Consider the following 20,754-nt stretch of genomic DNA (forward strand, 5'->3'; position numbering starts at 1 on the left):
ATCTGAGCTGGAGGTAGGAGCGGATTGGCCCCTGGAGAATGGAGTCCCCTCGAGATGCTGCCTGCTGGCTCCTGCTTGCCATTACGCTGCTGAACCAGCAAGTCCCCAGAGGTGAGTCCTGGCTGGTACTTTGACCCAGGGGTGAGGGAGCCTGCACCTTCACTGATCCAGCCCCCCTGCTGCTTTTGCCCCTGAATGGTGGGAGGTGGGGAGTGTGATCACCTCCGCAAACTGGATCTGGGGGTCCCACGTCACCATTTTCATCAGCGGGATGTTGGAGAGTATGGCACACCCCTAGTGCTATATAAATAGATATGAAATACTTTATAAACTAACACCAACAAACGACAAGTCTCTAACCTGCAGTGCTTTACATGAGTTTTCTGCATGCCTTGTAGGAGGGAGGGCAGATACAACAAGGGCAATATAACTTAGAAGCAATCAAAGGTAAGCTTAAAGTCTTGAGAGTTAAGCATATACAATTAATTAAAATTAATTTTAAAACCAATCTTCCCTGCAAAAGAGTCTTTCTTACAGAGTGGTTTCTGGATGTCTAAAAAATTAGTTTATTTAAAGGGGTTTTTTTTGTCTATTTATTGCTTGGTGCTAGACATCACACTTCAATCATAATGCCTTTTGTTTTGGGTTGAATTCTGTGATCAGTAGGCAGTGAATACATCACCTCGGTCTTAGACATACTCAAAAAGGGTCTAAATCTGTAGGTGCACAATACATCTTCTAGGATTGGGTCCAGGAAAAAGCACCCCAAGGGGCAGGTTCAGGGATATATATATATATTTTAAAGATGATCAAAGAAATATTGCTTCTTTACTCCTTTCACCAAGCAGATGTGCAACGTGTCTTGGGAGAGAAATAGAAAAATTCCTGAGTGATTTATTTGATGAACTCCGTTTTAACCTAGCTTATTGCATGCCTGATTTCATGATGGTGGTTATTAGTTTCAAGTTGAAAATGACCAGATAGAGACTTGTTCACTTCATCAATATAATGCATTTATTGGTTGTCAGGAGAGTCACATGGCAAGCAAAGAGTAAATCTTCCACTGTCTTAAAGTGTGTTTCCAAGTTAAAAGATTGCTTGATGTATAGCTGAAACACCGAATAAAAGAAAAAGGTAGAGGGAGATATATTGATTCAATTTTCGGATTAAAAACATTAAAAGCAGATGCATTGTTTATAACATTAGGATTTTATCAAATGCCTTGCATATGGAAAAAAATCATATCTACCATACAAATGTTTGAATTAAATAGTCCTTGCCAGAGAGGGACGAGGGAGAAAGAAATCACTTCCCTGTGCTTTCTATGTTCTATAGAACATGCTACAAACGTAGGAGAACAATACATTGTAGAAATCAGAACTCAGTTTCTAAATAAATGAGGTTAAAATGATGGGGGGGAATACATATTTAAGACATGTTTAGAATTTAAAAATACAGAATATTTATAGTCTACCAAAGGGACATAAGAATACAGTGGTACCTCGGTTTACGAACAGCCCTGTTTATGAACGATTCGGGTTACGAACTTCCGCAAAACCAGAAGTTTGCCTTGGTCTACAAACTTTACCTCGGTCTAAGAATGGAAACTGAACAGTGGAAGGGCACCGGCGGTGGGGGGCCTCATTCGGGAAAGCGCACCTCGGTTTAAGAATGGTTTCAGTTTAAGAACGGACTTCTGGAATGGATTAAGTTCGTTAACTGAGGTACCACTGTATGCAGTCTGATCCTAGGAATCTTCACTCACAAGTCCTACTGACTTCAGTGGGACTCACAAGGGCAGCTCTAACCTAGAAACAGGGGTGGGCAACCTGTTTGACTACAATTCCCATCCTGACTGTGACTTGTAGTTCAGCAACATCTGGAGGGACATAGAAGCAAAAATAGTTGGAAGTAGAACTTTTCTTGATAGAGGTGCGTACCATTATGCACCGGGTGGAGAAAGTGGAAAGAGAAAAACTCTCCCCACTCTTTTGTAACTCTACAACTCATAGACACCCAAAGAAGCTGAAAGTACATCTTCACACACCATTAAAATGGTGGTGCTTTCTCCTAGAAGAAGTAGCAGCGATGGCCACCAACTTGGATGACTTTAAATGGAGATTGGACAAATTCATGAAGGATAAGACGGTCAGTGGCTCTGTCTAACCATCATGGTTGGAAGCACCATGCCCTGGAATACCACTTGATGGAAGCCACAAGAGGGTAGAGGGGTGTCGCATTCATGTCCTGCTTGAGCTTCCCATTGTGACCTTGCTGGCTTGAATGTCTTTATATGTTTTATTTACACATATCTACAACCTGAAGCTTTTGATGGAGGGGCTTGAAGCAATAGCACCCTAAAACGTGGCCACTTACTCCATAGTAACAGCACCAGCATCCTTTGTCTTCAGCCCCACTTGCTCTGCAGGGCACATCCCAGTTTCATTGTCCCTCTCTGCCTCCTGGTTACATCACTGCCAACCCCTTCCTTAAGCTAAGCTCTTTATCTCTAGAGGGAGGGAAGGAGGCCTCCATTCATTCGCTCTTGAACATTGTTTCCCTTTAAAACCAACTCCTAATGGTTAAACCCCCCCCCCCCATCCCATCCCAAAGGCGGTCACCACTCAAAGAAGTCTGCCTGACTTCATTAACACTGGTTGATTTGGCTAGTATTGTGAGTGTCCAATACTAGCTTTTAGACGTGCTAATAACAGAGGATCATCAGTGGGTCCACCATACCTCTTGCCACCCCAGTGCACACTTGAGTTTGTCTATTTCCTGGTTCTAACATGCCAGTTCTAATTAAATTCCACTATTTATTAAACCCAAGCATTTAGTACCCACAGACCTATAACAATAGTATTGAAAGTGACCTCATCCGCCATATGTCTTTACACTGATGGTCCACAATGTAGGATGGATGTAGGATCACTTGTTACAGCTGATGTTCTGTGAACTACCAACTCATATGTTATGCTGGGGGGGGGGGAGCAAGCCGAGGCAAGATGAGAACCATTTCTCAGACTTTACAGGGAAGTTTAGTTGACCAGCCAGTTCATTGTAATTTTAAAAGCATGAAATACAATATTCCATATTTATGCTTGTCACCTTGGTAATCTTAATGAGCTGCATCACAACAGGCTAATTACTCCTTTTGGAATTGGCTTTATGTGCAATGGTTGGATTAGAATTCCCAGCCTTGCTTGTTCAAGGGGAATCTCGGCTTTATTGCATATAAAGTTCGAAACTTTTTATATTCTATCTGCGCATGCAACCTTATCCACATATGTCCAAAAATACTCAGGAGGAAATACTGTAACAAGGTTTTACTGCTTTGGGTTCTTTTATTAATACCACATGTGCTGTTGTAAGGTTAAGTTATTAAGTGATATACAATAATTGTCTCTGCTCTAAAGGAGACATTTTCATTTTAACTATACTCAGGTGGATCCGCTTCAGTATCATTTATCAGAAGCATATTTTAAGAAACATCTCAATAGGACACATCTCCACCCCCCGTCTTTTTAACAAGACCTGAATGGTCCAGCTTAGAAATTAAACATCCTTCCCTTTCATGCTGCACAAGTGCTAGAAGTTAGCAATATATATTTACAACGCTATCGTCCTCTCAAAACCAGAGTTAATTTTTCCTGGGTTGGTGCACTTGTTGGAATCCTGTATATGAAGGCATACAATGACTCTGTTTAGTTTGCAGGAGAAAATGATGTCATTTGCAAGCAAGCTTTCAGCTGTGATATTTTATAATTGTTTAGATGAAAACACGATAATCCTCTCCTCCTTCACATAAGCTGCAATCCATCTTTAAAACTGTGATAATTCATAAAACCTGCAGCTTAATAAACTAACAAACCCCAGGCCTATGTTATTTTAAGGGAAGTCAATCTTTGATCAGTCAAGCTGAAATGGGCCTGATAAGTGCAGGCCTTACGTGCAGGGAGCAGCTCTCCAGTTTGTTATTGCTATTTGCTCATCATCCTCAAGTGCAAAATAAGCAGAAGTCTTTCCTAGGCGTCTTATCTCTTTTCACTTTCTTCTCGAGATCTCTGTCGCTTTAATCCAGCATGTCTGCTGCTGGTTAACAAGGAAATCCTATGTCAATTATCGCCAACAACTTCCCGCTGTGAAGCTGTGGGAAATTGAAGCTTTTGAGAGTCTTTTCACACCAAAGAGTGGTGCTGGGCCTAATTAAATGGCCCTCATATCCTGCCAGCCTACCAGTGGCCAAATGATAGATAGCTAATGAATGATAACCTAATTTCTCCAAGAGCTGTTTTGATTCATATGGCCAGTTGGGTTCTCAGGTCTATTGAATTTAGGGGCTTGTTGTTTGCAATTATGATGGGAAGAGAGAGCCCTGAAAGGTAAAACTTGGAAAGATATCCGTCTCATCGGCTCATTGTGCACAGAGTTTCAATTGTCAGAGTATATGCCTATTGCATATCAGAAAGGATATTGGTTATATTAAAAAAAAAAAATTGCTTTGCTGAAATGAGTTGACCCTTTTGCTAGGAATGAATTGCCCTGGTGACTCTTACCACATGTGTGCTGCAAAATTGTCCCATAAATCCCTCTCATAAATACTATCTCCGCAACTATTATTTTTACAAAATCGCCGAATGAGGTATCTGCCATCACTCACACACAGCTGTCCCAATCCTCTCCCTTTTAATTTACTCTGCTCCGCCGTGGCCTGAACAAAACCACCTTCGCTGCTGCTGCTGCTGCGTGTAGCCAACTGTCTGCATTTAATCCTTGCGTGAAAACAAAATGACTTACACAGGTGGAGCTGCTAATCAACAGTTCCCCCGACTTCCCCAGTTCTGATTTTAAAATGGCGCATCAAGTGATTTCATAAATACTAAAATCACTTCAGAGAGGTGAGAGTTTGAAGCTTTTTACATCTAGGTAAACTACTTCCCCAGTAAAGTTAGCGCAGAGGATTAGATCATGGGTAGGCAAACTAAGGCCCGGGGCCCGGATCCAGCCCAATCGCCTTCTCAATCTGGCTTGCGGCTGGTCCGGGAATCAGCATGTTTTTACATGAGTAGAATGTGTCCTTTGATTTAGAATGCATCTCTGGGTTATTTGTGGAGGATAGGAATTTGTTCTTTTTTCTTTTTCAAAATATAGTCCAGCCCCCCACAAGGTCTGAGGGGCAGTGGACCGGCCCCCTGATGAAAAAGTTTGCTGACCCCTGGGTTAGATCCACCTTCTAGTTAGCTGAACTTGGCTCTCTTTCAAATCAAAGGCAGAAGTTAGGAGGAACATAACTTTCATGTCCCATGGATTTCAGTAGGAATTAGGCTCAAATAATGGAGTATGGATCCAACCCAGAGATGATTTATTGCAGAAAACTAGACCCTGGTTCATACATTCATATTGCATACCCTCCAACATTCCTCAAATGAAAATAGGGACATTTCTCACTCCCCCACAACTGACCCTCAACACCCCCTTAGAATGGGCAAGATTAGACCTGGATACACAAAGCATTAAAAAATAATAATCAAGATTCCTTGCACTTCACTCCCCCTTTCTTGCCGCCCATGGTGGCCCTACCTTCTGCCTGCCCCTCAGAGCCGACGTGTCACGTGGGGCTGGCCCCCAACATCCCCAGCTTCTCTTCCTCCTCACCTGCTTTCCAGAAGCTGCTACAAGCTGCTCAAGGGAGGAGGCCGGTGGCATTGGCCATGAAGAGGCAATGGAGAGGTAATGGGATGCAATTCAATGATTCTATGATTCTAAGTTTAGGAAGGTTTCAAGAACAGAGAGTCAGTAGCTTAATTTCATATCATGTTTGGACCCATATCTGAACATAAAAACAAATAGTAAGCCGCAGTGGCGTAGCGTGGGGGGTGCAGGGGGGGCGGCCGCACCGGGCGCAACATCTGGGGGTTAGGGTTAGAGGGCGCAAATCCACGGGTTAGGGGGTGCAAATCCACGGGTTAGGGGGCGCAAATCCACGGGTTAGGGGGCGCAAATTACTTGCCTTGCCCCGGGTGCTGACAACCCACGCTACGCCACTGGTAAGCTGTATGCAATATAGACTTTCCCTGTACTCCCTTCATCCAGTAAGGAATCTACCTGAGCAGGCTAGAACACAACCAAAGTCTAAACAGAGAAAGAAATGAATTCAACAAAAGAAAGGGCTATTTGCTAAGTTTTATAAAATACCAATGGATCAGCAAAGAAAATGAAACCCCTCTCTGCAATATAAAAAGAAATTGGCAAAAGATCTCCAGTGAGAAATTCTAGAAGTCTGGAAATTCTTATACGATAAAGGATCACAATTCTCCATAGCTATACATTATAAAGGAACTACATAAAATGGCTATGTAATGGTATTGGTCCCCGTGGAAAGCCAGTGTAATAGGAAAAACTGGAAATGGTAAATGCTGGTTTTGTGGAGTTTCACTGGAACAATGGATGCCTTCAGCATCTTGCAGGACCAGGCTGAAACAAATGTTATGCAAACCTGCATTCAAACAAGCCAGTTCCAAATAACATAAAACAATCCATACACCAAAAAGAGAGAGATAAGATAGACCAAAGAGCTCAAGTTACACATATTATCCTTGCATAAAGTGTATCTGCCAAGGTGACAGAGTTAGGGGTGTCATGGGAACCCAATTCCAAACTGCCTGACTTTTAGCATGTAACATTCCCTCTAATGCTCTATTAATGTCATTTTTGGGGTAGTTAATTTCCTTGGGGAGCTTTTATTTATTTATTTATTAAAAGGAAGGTCAAAGACCTGCAGCTGCTTTGAAATTTTTATAAAGACTTTCTCCCGGGAGAAGCAAATGCCAGTGCGAAGCACTTGTATCCACTTACAAATGTTTCCAACCTGAACGTCTTAGCCTGACTTTCACTCTAAAAAGGCGCTCCCATGTGAAACAATGGGAAATATATGAAGGAGGGTTTCACCTGAATCATGGTTCAGCCCGAGTGCCCATTAATTATAGACCATCCCTGGAACACGTATCATAGTAATCAGGAAGTCAGTGCCTCTGAGAATGTGCCAAGTGCTTTCACCTCACTACTGTACCAAATAACCACACTCAGTCCCAGTTGTCTGGAATAAAGGGCACAGGTTTTTGGTTACAGACTTGGTTTCCCTCTGGTTTCGGCACCATCACTGCTTGGTTTGGACATTAAACGCTGGATTGCATCCCAGATTAGTCATGCTTAGCGTGAACCCACTGAAATCAATGGGACTTTAAGCTTCATTTCAACATGACTAGGTCTGGATCCAACTCACTATATAGATGCAAGTTTGTTTCCTTTAAACACCCACACTGGTTTTGATCCACAGATGTAAGCACGCATAAAACTGTGTTGGGTTGTGGCTACTGTTGTGAGTCTGTGTATCATATTTTATAGGTGTGTGTGTGTGTGTGTTTTATAGAGTGGGGAAATGAGGCCGATGACAATATCGACAGTGAATATGTGGAAGAAGGAAATGAAGGAAAGGGGAGGTGCATTTATGAGGTACATAGAACTCTTATTGTTGGAAATGACACCAAAGCACAGTGATCCCTTCACCACAATAACCAGCAATGAGGAATCCCTGTTTGTTTGCAGGTCGGGGTCTGGATTGGCCATGTGCCTTACGTTACAGAAGACTGCCCTCCATGTGAAGGGTTGTCGAAGGTGCCCACTGTTTGAAGGGCTGTTCAGACCAAGTCCAGTTTACAGATGAGGAACCCTAAGAAAGGAGAGCAGCTGCCCACTAGCAGTGAGCAGGCACGCAGGTTGCCTGGTCACAGTCTTCCTCACTATGGTGAGATGCATTGTATACAGTAATTATTTCCAAAGTTGCATCTATACATATAAATTAGCACATGTAAATTTCATGCAAATCTGTTCCCTCTTTTTTGGCGATGAGGAATGGGGCAGCGCTGGGGCTTCCTCATTACGAGTTCTGCTCTGAATTAAAACGTATTCAGTGATGTGTAAATGAAACCGGATGTAGTCCACATTTAGAACGACAAGTTCATTTTTACCCTTGTACATTCTGAAGATAAAAGGAAGATGTATTTATTTTCCATTTACGCTGTGCATTAAAATAGGCCTATCATTTCAGTTATGATTTCCTATATGTCTGTAATAAGGAAAGTGTGGTGATAAAGAACAAAGCCAATAAAAGATCCAAAACCAAAAGCATATGTACTCAAGGTTAATACACACAGCAAAATGTTGACTGTTAAACAGATGAACCCACTGAAATGTAAAATATTCCTCCGCCAAGGGCTTGGCAGCTTTGAAATGCTACACTTTCTAGATTTCATCTGTTAATAATCTAAAGGGGCTTCTCTCAGTTAAGCAGATTACCTCACCGTGTTTTATGGTAGTGGGTATATTGGGTCCTCTCCTCCCTTGCAGCTGCATTGACAAACAAGCTGAGGGAATAAGAAAATGGCACCATATCTCACAAGAAAATAGGAGGCATCAAAAAGGAGGCAAGAACTTCACAAGAAAAGAACCCCAAACCACACAACCAACCCAAACAGCACTAATCAAGGCCCTTACTACTAGGGGAAAATGTAGGACCAGGCAAAAATGAATCAACTTAATCATAAACTGTTGCTGATTAGATGAATATATTGCCACAAAATGGACATTGGGTTGCAGAAAATATAGTTAGAAATAATTTAGCAGGCCAATTGTCCAACCAAATCTGAATTTTCAGTACAGAGAGGAACTGTTGGTCCATCTAGCATGGCACTATCTACACTGGCTGGCCACAGCTCTTCAGGCTTTCAGACAGCAGACATTCCCAGACCTACCTGGGACCTACCCTGAAGATGCCAGGGATTGACTCACAACCCCAGCATGAATCTCCCATCACATCTTCTCATAATTTAAGATTTATCCATGGTTTCAGTGAACACACAAAGACAGTACTGAATGGCTCGTGCATGGCACTTCTCTTACATAGCTGATGGTAGATGTTTGATACCAATACATTCCTCCAGAAGTACTTGCATGTCCCTGGGAGACAAATACCTGGTATACGTGCAGTAATTTAGATTATAAATGGGTACCACATCTATCTACTATCTATCTATCATCTATCTATCATCTATCATCTATCTATCATCTATCTATCATCTATCTATCATCTATCTATCTATCATCTATCTATCTATCTATATCTATCTATCATCTATCTATCATCTATCATCTATCTATCATCTATCTATCATCTATCTATCATCTATCTATTTATATCTATCTATCTATATCTATCTATCTATCTATCTATCTATCTATCTATCATCTATCATCATCTATCTAGTGTTTTTTTCTGGGGGGGACGCAGGGGGACGCATACCCCTAAACATTTTGTGAATATTTATACTTTTGTCCATTTACTGTATTTATTTTTCCCAATTTGAACTACAAAATGGTGATTTTCTTGAGTCAAAATGAGAGTACCCCTAAACATTTTTAAAGAAAAAAGTGCGCTCTCTCTCTCTCTCTCTCTCTCTCTCTCTATCATCAACATAATGTCAGGTGAAGCATCTATCCTTGCTTACATGGTTTGAATTTAAATCATGAAGGCCCAAGCACAGGGCAGGTGCCAAGCACCAGCTGACTGGCAGTGCTTGCAAATCCACTTCTGGCATCTCTCCCCAAGCCTGGGAGTGGCTTGGGAAAACAGTCAAATTAGGACCCCTGTAAGCCACAGCTTCCTCCACCACTGTTAGCCTTTCCCCACTGCCGCCTTAATCCTTTTTCTTTATCCCCTTACTTATTTTCTTCCGGGTGCTGTTGGTTCCATAGTATGTTTAGGATGACCTAGGGCAAAATGAAAGTGAAAAGACTTGAGCTCGCAGCACCAGAAGCAAGACATTAAATTTGATAAGATTCATTGCTGTTTAGCTTACAGGGTGCAGCAAATCTTTCTTCTAAGGAAGAAACATTTCAAGTGTCAATAGCTATGTTTTAGCCATGCATGATAGCTGGAGTAATATTGGAGATGGGGCCTCTGAGTCCTTAGCTATAAGCAAGGATTACTTTTAATGCTTTTCCCCCCTCTATAAAGCGAGATGAACTGTCACTGGCATGTAAGTGTGGGCAAGGGTGGCAGCAGGGCGGCGGGGAGACAAAAATCACATATTTTTCCTCGGCCAATTTTGCACAATAGCTTGGGTCCAGGCATTATTACAGCCTTGCCTTTCATGTTGCTATAGCTATGGTTGTGTTTGCATTTCCATAATAAAACCTATTTTCAGGGGTTTATAACTCAACTGTAAAAAAATTTTTCTGTGCTCCAACTTGGCATAACTAGGTATCAGGCAGAGAGCTGCCGTCCCCTCACTTTAAAAATTCCAACTCTTCTGCGGGAATGGAGAGTCTTTTGTATAAGGCTTCATTGCTGCTCATTGGAATTTGCCCGAAGGCAAGAAATCACAGTTAGGATTTTTAAAGCTCCAGGAATAATCACTGGGCCAAACTCTACTTACAAATCCCTATTCAGGGAACCCAGCTTCAAAAATGATCAAGGCCATGATGAACACTTAACATTGCCCGAGAGTGGATGAATCTAGTATCATTTAAAATGCATCCATTAGAATTTATAGCTTCCCTTATCCTGAAGGGTTTCGGGAAGCATTAATAGATCAAATATTTTGCAAAGAAGTAATGCTTTAGAAATAATCATCAGCTAAGAGAATTGAGAAAGTATTGGTGAATAATAAATACTAGTTGTTGTCAAAGTTATATCAGCTACTTCCTTAAAAGAATACTGGACCTGAATAGGTGAAGGAGATTATGGTTAAACAGGTTCACGATGCAGGAAGACGCATCCCCAAGATGGGATTGGGGTAAACTTGCAGAAACACACACACAAACAAACAAACACACACACCACATGCGTTCTCTTTGGTATGAATGTACAAGACCACTTTTCTAATATAATGATCCTGCTTGTACATAACACCAGTAATAATACACTGAATTAATAAAAACTATTCAAGCAATTGTTGGAAATGCCCCGGAAAGAATGGAGATTTGTATCATACGTGGTGGGATTTTAATAATAAGAATCCAAGGATATGAGATCTCATTAGATCCAGTGCTCCTTTTATTTAACTACACAGATGGTTCAGTGAAGAGTGAATGTAAGGAACCCATCTCACATGGGTCGACAGCAGAAAGATTACTATATGCAAGCAAGTGGGGATTGGAAATGACACCACCAACAACTGAGCTGATTGCTAAATGAGAGTTTGCAAAACTGAATTTTAGTAGGACGAGAGTAAGAAGACAGTGGTATGATATAATAATAAATTAGAAGTTATTTTCTGAATACCGTGAAGGTGCAAAGGAGCTGAAGAGGGATGGTTTCTGATCCTTCCCCTTCTCCTTCGTACCCCGGAAGTGCAAAGGAGAAGTGAGGTGGGGCGGGGGGGGGGTAGATACCACCTCTGTGCTGTTCCTTTCCACCTCCTGCATCAGTGGTGGAAAGAAGCTGTGCAGAATAGCTTCAAGCACCAGGAGGGAGAATCGGTTTACACCTAATGGAAACCAGATCCCTTCCTAGATCAAGGCATGTTACTACTGCCCATCAGCTGGTTGGGAGTGCACCTTCTTCAGCAAAGGTGCAATGGAGTTCCCACTTTAAGCTGCTGATTCCTTTGAAGTTGTACCCTTACCTGCCTCACAACTAACGTCATCTGTGATGAGAATGATGGGCCCATGTAATTTGATACAACATTATTGAGTAATTAATTACTTTTGCTCTCCTTTTACATTATTTGGAATGTAAGGTAAAGGACCCCTGGACGGTTAAGTCCAGTCAAAGGTGACACTGGGGTTGCGGCACTCATCTCGCTTTCAGGCCGCGAGGGAGCTGGTGTTTGTCCAGCTTTCCGGGTCATGTGGCCAGCATGACTAAACTGCTTCTGGCAGAATGGAACACTGTGATGGAAACCAAAGTGCACAGAAACACTGTTTACCTTCCCGCCACAGTGGTACCTATTTATCTACTTACACTGGCGTGCTTTCGAACTGCTAGGTTAGCAGGAGCTGGGACAGAGCAACAGGAGCTCACAATGTCACGGGGATTTGAACCGCCGACCTTCCGATCAGCAAGCCCAAGAGGCTCAGTTGTTTAGACCACAGCGCCGCCAACAACAACAACAACAACAGAAAAGGAGATAAGAGGAAAACCAAAGAAGAGTGACCAGTCCAGTGGTGTTGCTGGGTTTCTCTTCCAGATCTATGCAGGGGTGGGCTGTTTAACTGGTATGTAAGAGGGAGGATTTCAGCAAGTGCACCTACTCCCCACCACCACACTACTGAAGTACTAGAAGGGAGATGTTTAAGCTTCTAGCATTTCCCCTTCTCCAACACTAAAGGCACACATAGGTAGGAGGGGCCCCTTCCAGTCCAAAGTGACTTCCACACCTCACTTTTCCTCATAGCAGGCTTGAAGCACCGAAAATTTCCACACTGCTTTTCTGTCAATAAACTCTGAAAACACATTATTTAAAATAAAACAAATGTGTACAAGAAAAAATGGCAAAATGATCCTGTCTGTCAATAAAGTTGCAGGCCTAAAAACAATTTAAAGCAGAGCAGCAGCAGCAGCAGATCACCAGATATTAAAAACTTGTTGAAATGAAAACATGTTCAGTAAACACACACACACAGAGAGAGAGGAGAGAGAGAGAGAGAGAGAGAGAGAGAGAGAGAGAGAGAGAGAGAGACTGAAAGACAAACCAGAAAGGAACCTGGCAGATCTTTGCAGTGATCTTGGCTCCAAGTAGCCCCAGAAAGTCATCAGAGGGAGAATATATAAGGAGGATTGTGTGTTAATCCTTTAAAAAGGTTTTCAGTATCATGATATAAGAAATTAATCTGAGCATTGCATAAGCACATTAGAAAAGCCCTTGTAAAATGCAAGCATTGAAGTTCCAGTCTTGGCTAAGATGGTTTAGTCGTGGGCCTGGAAACAAAAGTCAGCCAAGCCAATAGTGCGGAAGGAGGGGGGGAGTGTTTTGGGACACATAAGAACATAATAAGATCCTGCTGGATCAGTCTAATGGCCCATTTAATCCAGCATCTTGTTCTCACAGTGGCTGACCAGATGCCTGTGGGAAGTCATAGAGCAGCGACACCTTTGACAAATGCAACACATTTTAAAGGTCTTGGAGAGATGCTTAAAGAAAGCCTCCCTTTTGCTATACCTGTTTGGCAACAAGACTGCTACTGTCTTGTAAAAGGAAGAGGCTTCTGCAAGACCCTGCCTAGAAAAAGCTCTCTGTTCTCCTGGGTGTTGTGCAGAGCCAAGAGTGGGATTTACTACCCTAATGGAAGCAAGCATCTTGCAGCGCCTTCAGGAGCAGAATTTCAGCATAAACTTGAATATTGTTGAATACTTTTCATGCTGACTGTAATTGCAGGTAATGTATATTTCAGACATTGGTTGCCGTTGCACACAATGCCAAACAATTATGTGCAAACATGTGCACACGCATGTGCACACAAGCACATGCACATGTGAGCTCCCGGTGAGGAGATCTCAGTCACTTTGCTCTTCTCCCCTCCTTTTAGCTCAGTACTGGACTGCCACTAACCCAAGTCTGTCAAACCCATAATAGTGATTAAGTTCTCCTACTGGCCTATTGTTCTAGGATCCAAGCTTGGTACATAACAACTCCAAACAAGTGTACAGTCTGTGCTAATTCATTCATCCACCAGAATCAAAGCATTAAGGAAAGAATGCTCAATCTTTCAGACTACAAAAAGAATTTAACCTGTGAATTACATCATTTGGCCTATCTTGCAGAATCTAGAAGATGTAAAAAGGATTTTGAGCAACTGGATATTCAACACTGCTAAATGTTTTAGTACTGCTTCTGTCTAGTTTTTCTTCTATTTTATATTGTGATTTCAATTTCATTTCTTGTTTTCAGAAGCCACCAAGTGTGTGTGTGTGTGTGTGTGTGTGTGTGTGTGTGTGTGTGTAAAAATGGAAGCACAGGTTTTATAGTTTTAAAAATATATATGCATAGACTTCTTGTGTAACTTCAAAGTTTATATGAAAGTAATGCAAGTTGGGAACACCAAAATGAATGAAAGTGTTTGAGTTGCCAGAAGGTTTATCTCAATATATTCAATATATATGATGCATTCTCTCTCTCATCTTTATTGTGAATTATCACTCAGATTTCTGAAAAGGCCTCTAGTGGTGAATAAACTTATGGCCATTAACTTTCCAGGGCTAAGAGGGGTTGGAATATCACACATTCAGGAGCTGCAACCTATTTGATAACTAGCTAATGTTCACACCTAAGCTTTAGAATATTGTAAAAAGTACATTTTGTGCAAAGTTTTGAAATCAGCACCTTCACATTAGCCAATGTGAGGGTACAAATAAATATGATGCAAAGCATTCACAGGCACAAGAGATAAATCTGCATGTGCAAAAAAGAGAATTGCTTGCAAACACTGCTGGGCCATTGTTTAAGGAGGCTTATTAAGGAAAGAGACTTTAGGGCATTGCAAGATTCCAGAAGGAAGTGCAACTCCACAATGAAAGCTGAATCACAGTCAGTCTGCAAAGAAGCAATGTTGAAATGTATTGTCTTACAGCACTTTTCTTTCTTGGAATATGCAAAATGTTATAGTGAATGGAATATATATGTAGATCTTCTCTCATGGGTGTGGGAGAACAAAATCAAGAGTGATAGAGGCAATTAAGCAACTCCTGGTTTCAAATGTATGGGCTGGGCTGGAGGGAGAGATATCAGGCACCAATTCTTCTCCCTGCTCCCAACTTACTTGTGAAGGCAACATCTTTCCACTGCGTAGTCCAATATCTCTTCTTCCTATTTATCAGTGGCTGCTGGGAAAGGTGAGATATAAACACCCCAAATAAACACAGACACAAACACTTCCCCTTCCCTTTGGCACAAATATATACATACATCCAGGCTCTAGTCTTGTGTTCAAAAGACCATGTATGTATTAACATAAAAAAGCAAGCAACCACCTGAGTGCCAGGCTCTGTAAAGGATGGGAAGGAACACCTGTCACCGACTCTCTACCAAAATAGCCTCTTAGGTGCTGCAGAAATTACTACAAATAATTCACTTTTGCTTGTAAAACTGGCAATACTGATCTGTATGGCAGCTATTGCATTAATGTCACCATTGTCTTCATTCTTAGGAAAAGCTGTACCACCAGTAGCCAGCCAACAAATAGAATGTGTTGGGGATGTGATCAGATGAGATATGCAAATTTATTATTATTTATTATACCTGCATCAAAGTAATGACATGAGCTACAAGTAAAGAAATGAGCTACAAGTAGTAAAGTCAAACAAAAATAATAACCCCCACTATCATTTTAAAACAAATAGGGCACTGAAGAGATTCTTATCCTAGGACTAGGTGAATCACATTGAATGGACAAGTCTGTCAATTTCGGTTTCTCTCGGTTTCTTATTTTTAGTTTCCACATTAGTTTGTAAATTTGTTTTTCAAATCCCTCGCAAAATTTCGGCAGCATTTTAGTGTGAATTTCTGCCCCCGAATGCATTTTTGTATGTTAGTTTTTTGCTAATATCTGCATTTTTATGGACACGGTTCTATAGGAATATGCCTTTCTGTACACATTGCTTGGCTAGAGAACTGCACTGCAAAATTCAAAGAAGTGCGAATTTTGAAGGATCGTTGTGGTTCAATTTTGTATTGTTTCAGAAAGTGTGGATTAGGTATGTTCACCTTTTAATGCAAATTGAATCATATTTCCCCATCCCTACTTGGGACAACATTTGGCATAATAGGTGGCACTGTCTGGTTTAGCTAGTAGAGGCTCTGGCTTCTGCCAGCAGCTGCTGTAGAGAGATAGAGGAACAGAGTGGGTGACCCTGTCTGCTCATACTATGCTCCCGCTCTGCCAAAGAGAACTTTTTTCATTTGCTACTGGAAGTTCAGGACTGTGGATCATTTTTATATCTTTCTCAGCTCCCTGGTGTTTAATGCAATTGCAAACCATTTTGTGGAAAGGAGTGGATAGACAGGCATAGATTTAGAGGGCAGGGGTTGCCTATCCCTCCTTCAAAATAGCATGAGTCAGGTAGAATCCATGGATCTCAACATATTCTGCAAGTGGGTGATACCTTTAAACGCAATATCCAAAGGTAGCAAGGCTTTTCAAATGAAATTGCAGCCAGTTCAGAGTTGTTTGACAACATTCCAGGATTAAATTAGATTCTCCCCACTCCCCTGCAGGGAAACTGAAGTGTCTCCACAATACTTTCTGATTTTATTTTAAAGTTGCCTGTTGTGCTTCTGAGTTACAAAGGGGTAAGTCTGCAGAAAAATTCAGACTTTTTTTGTATTTTGCCATTTCTAAGAGTCGACTTATTATATAGTGCTTGCTATGTAGACGGTTCTATGCACTAGTTACAACAGCAATCTCCTTTTATTACGGTATAAATTGGACAGAGATTTTGAGAGAAGCCCATGGGAGTTAGGTGCCTAAACCCTTTAAGGTGCTTTGAAAATCCCATCCACAAATGTTAAGTAGTCCCCATATGTGCCAACTTCAAAACAGTATGATAGGCAACTTGAACTGCTCAGGGGGGTTCTGATGCTGATAATACACTACTTAGAGGAAATGCCTCATGCCATCCAGTATATGATAATACCTGAATTCACAAGAAAGAGCTGTGAGCCTCTAGCTCTTACCAGCTGTAATGCTGAACAGATTACACAGACAAATCAGGGGGTGAAAAAGTAATATGCTTTCACCTCACAGCAAGAGACGCCTAGGTTCAGGAAGAGGAAATATGTATTAAGAGAGCAGGTTAAAAACTGACATTATCCCTGACTTTCATGAAATCAAAATTATAGGCAGGATGCTAAGTTATTATAATGTATTTATTACCAGGATTGCTTTCATATTTAACTGATTTGGCCCATCTTGAGACCTGTTTTAAAATGCACCACCTTGTCCACCTTTTCCATTTTCATATGAAAAACAGGAAAGCAAAAACTAATTTACTCAGGGAGACACATCGACTGTTTGCCCGTTTATCTCTTACAGACCACCCCTCAGTCCAATGTTGACAGTACATGATATTCCATTAATCTGCCTAATGAAAATTTAACCAGTGTTATAAACAAATAATTGGCTATTATCCTCTCAAAGATCCCGAATAAATTACTTCTGCTTATTCCACCGCCCCTCCCCACCCATCTCTATCTCGCCTTCCCTATTGATGTTGTAGGAAGCACACTGTAAAGCCTCGCTGTTGCTAGCGGGGATAGGTGGGTTTTGGGGACTGGCGGAAATATTTCCACACCTGCCAGTCGGTAGCTTCAAATCTCTTTTTGAAGACTAGCCTGGCTTTGCAAAGCAGATGCTGTCCTGCCAATGTTTTCTCCTAGCTCCTCCTCCTGGAGTCCAATTACATCCCTGTTTCTCCCTGCTCTCTCAGAAGTAACTCAAGAGTCACCTGTGCTGTTTCCTTTCCCCTCCTTCTTCTGGATCTCAAAAGGGGAATACACTTTTCTTCATCCAGTGCAATTAAAGTTAAAGCAGGCTGTGGAATAACAGTCTGCAGGTGCCATTGCATTAACACACATAAACACACACACACACACACACACACACACACACACACACACACTTTAGACCAAAGTGTTTCTGCCTACATGGAAATAAATTAAAAGATGGGTTCAACTATTCCAAGCAAAAGGAATAAGGCAGCTGATGGGTTTCCTGTTGAAAGGCACTAAAGCTCAGTTGTAGAGCACATGCTTGGCTGGTAGAGAGATGGTCCCCGCGAGTTCAATTCTTGGCATCCCCTTTTTCAAAGGAGTGGATGATGGAAAAGACCTCTCTCTGTCAGGGGCCCTGGAGAGCCACTGCCAATTGGAGGAGAGAATTTGGATGTATCTGGACAAATAAGTTTGGCTTGCTAGAACAAATGTTCATGGGGTGGGTTTTGTTCCTGTTGATTCTGGAGCACCCATGTGGAATCAGTCAATTCTTCTCAGTATTTTTGGAGCTGGAAGCTCAAAAACCACATTGGTGCCCCAATGAGGTAAAAAAAAGGGGAGGGGAGTATTGTCTCCAACTAAGTATTACTCATAGTAGATCCACTGGAATGAATGGATCTAAGGTAGCTATGTCCATTAATCTCAATGGACACATTCTGATCCAACATTGGATACAATCCAATGGTAGTATAATAAACTAAGATTGCAATTTGATGTGCACTTACAAGGTAGTAAGTCTCATTGAGCTCAACAGGGCCTGCATAGGCAATTTTGGGCAATTTTGGCCTTTTAATTTCATCTCCCAAATCTGTTAATAGTACCACCCCAAACATGAGGTGGGTTGCCTAGTCACAGGGCCACTTCTGCATAAGTTTTCACATATGTTTTAGATATATTAATAGATAGATAATTTAGATTCTTCTTAAGATTCTTAGTTAAATCTCTCAGCACTTTACAGATATCTTGGAATAGTACAATGAAAATAGTAATTACAATAAAAGGTTAAAATTAGAAATCAGAATCCAGTAAAAACCTTATAGAAATCCCCAAATTTAATACAACTGAACAGGATGGCATGCTTAAATATCAGAACAGGCCCAAGTAAACAATTGCATTTCAAAGAGACATGTAAAGGGTCCAACCTATAGGGATTTCTGACCCAATTGGAGATCTGAGCCAAAAAGGAAAAAAATGAATTTCAATAAGGACAAATGTAAGGTTCTGCACTTAGAAAGGAATCACCAGCTGCACAAATATAAGATGGGGAAAACCTGGATTGCTGGTAGTACATGTGAAAAGGCTCTTGAAGTCTTAGTAGATCACAAGCTTAACATGAGTCAACGGTCTGATGCAGCAGCAAAAAAAGTGAATGCTATAATAGGCCGCAACCACAAAATTATAATGTCCCCATCAAGGGAAGTAATAGTACCACTCTATTCTGTCTTATTCAGACCACACCTAAATTACTGTGTCCAGTTCTGGGTGCCACCAATTAATGAGGATATTGACAAGCTGGAACGTGTGCAGAGGAAGGTAACTAAGATGATCAAAGGTCTGGAAACCAAGCTTTATGAGGAATGGTTGAGAACATTTAGCCTGGAAAAGATGAGATGGAGGGGAGATATGACAGCCAACTTCAAATATCTCAAAGGCTGTCACATGGAAGCTGGAGCAAGCTTGTTTTCTCCTGGCTACAAATGACAAGAAACATCAGGAATAACTTGTTGATGGGAGGAGCTGCTTGACAGTGGAATGGGCTCCCTTAGAAGGTGGTAGACTCTCCTTCATTGGATGTTTTAAAGCAGAAGCTGGATGGTCATACCTTGGTTGCATTGCTGGGGGTTGGAGTAGATGAGCCTCAGGGTCTCTTCCAACTCTACAATTCTAATATTATATTAATGTCTTTTGGGATGACGTTCTAGAGGGTTGATACGACAACTGAAAAATACTTGTTCTCCAAAGAGCTTGTCTTCTTCAGGGGTACAGTGTATGCATTACTTCTGGTTTCATGTCTTGGAATGGCTTTCAACATGCTCCACTGTCTGTCATTACACTAAAGGGCTATAGGCTGTTGTTACATTGCATATCCTATTTATTTATTTTTCAAAAATCTTTGCTGTAGGAAATCCTGGCCAAAAGAGAAAAGGCTTCTGGTCTTCTCGTTGAAGATCCTAGATGTTTAGTTTCAGATTGTAGTTTACTTTGCAAATTGTAAGTCTCCAGCAATTTTCAGTTTCCAGTGACGGCCAGAGAATGTCTACTTCTCGTATAAATGAACAATAACTATGCCATTGTTAACATAGCTAAAAGCACATGCTATGGTCAGAGGTGTAAAACCACAAATGCAAACTGGTATTAAATACGTTTCCATCTTCCCTTACGTACTGAAAGGGAGGAGGGAGAGGCAACTGAGAACTCATGTATGAGCTTCAGAAAGTTAGAATACTAGTCACACCCATTGCAAATGTATCACAAGCTGATTTAAAGAGGGATCCGCAAATTGGGGGGGGGAGGGAACCAAGCACTTTATATATCTGTACATTTTCATATTAGGCTCATAAATAAGATTTCCAGCATAATGACAAATTAATTCTTCCCTTTATAATTTTATTAAAATAAGCATATCCTATCTTTTAACAAGACCTGACATATGCTTACACAGATACTACACACCCTGTAACCTAATCTGCTAGCCATCTTGAAGCAATTAACTCCTTCTAATCTTTAGCTAACAAAGCCCACCATGCAAAATGCCCCTGGAGACCACCAGTCTAAAGGCCTCGGCAAGCTCTCTCCCAACTGGTTCTCTATTATTCAACATGTAGGAGCTTGCCAGAGTGTTTAGAGAGCGGGGATTCATTTGAAACAACAAAGATGAATCATCACAGATCATAAGATCTTCATTAACTCCTTATTTCTCTGCTAATTAACACAAAAGGAATGACTTGTCTGCTTGACAGGCAGTGAATGACCCACAGCTCTGTGGTTAATGGGATGCAAATGACACCTAATGAGGGTCTCTAGCTGCCGTCTGGGCAGCTGGCCTACCAGGGTTATCCTTCAAATTCAGGCAAGGTTGGATTCGAAAACACTTTATCCAACAATTTAGGCTCCTGAGGAGTAAATTCTGCGAATCGGCTTTCACATTCTGATGAATATACAAGGTTTATCCAAATGCACAATTCTCATCCTCATCTAAACAATGATT

Source organism: Podarcis vaucheri, assembly GCF_965113315.1.
Source record: "Podarcis vaucheri genome assembly, chromosome: 5".
NCBI classification, from domain to species: Eukaryota; Metazoa; Chordata; class Lepidosauria; order Squamata; family Lacertidae; genus Podarcis; species Podarcis vaucheri.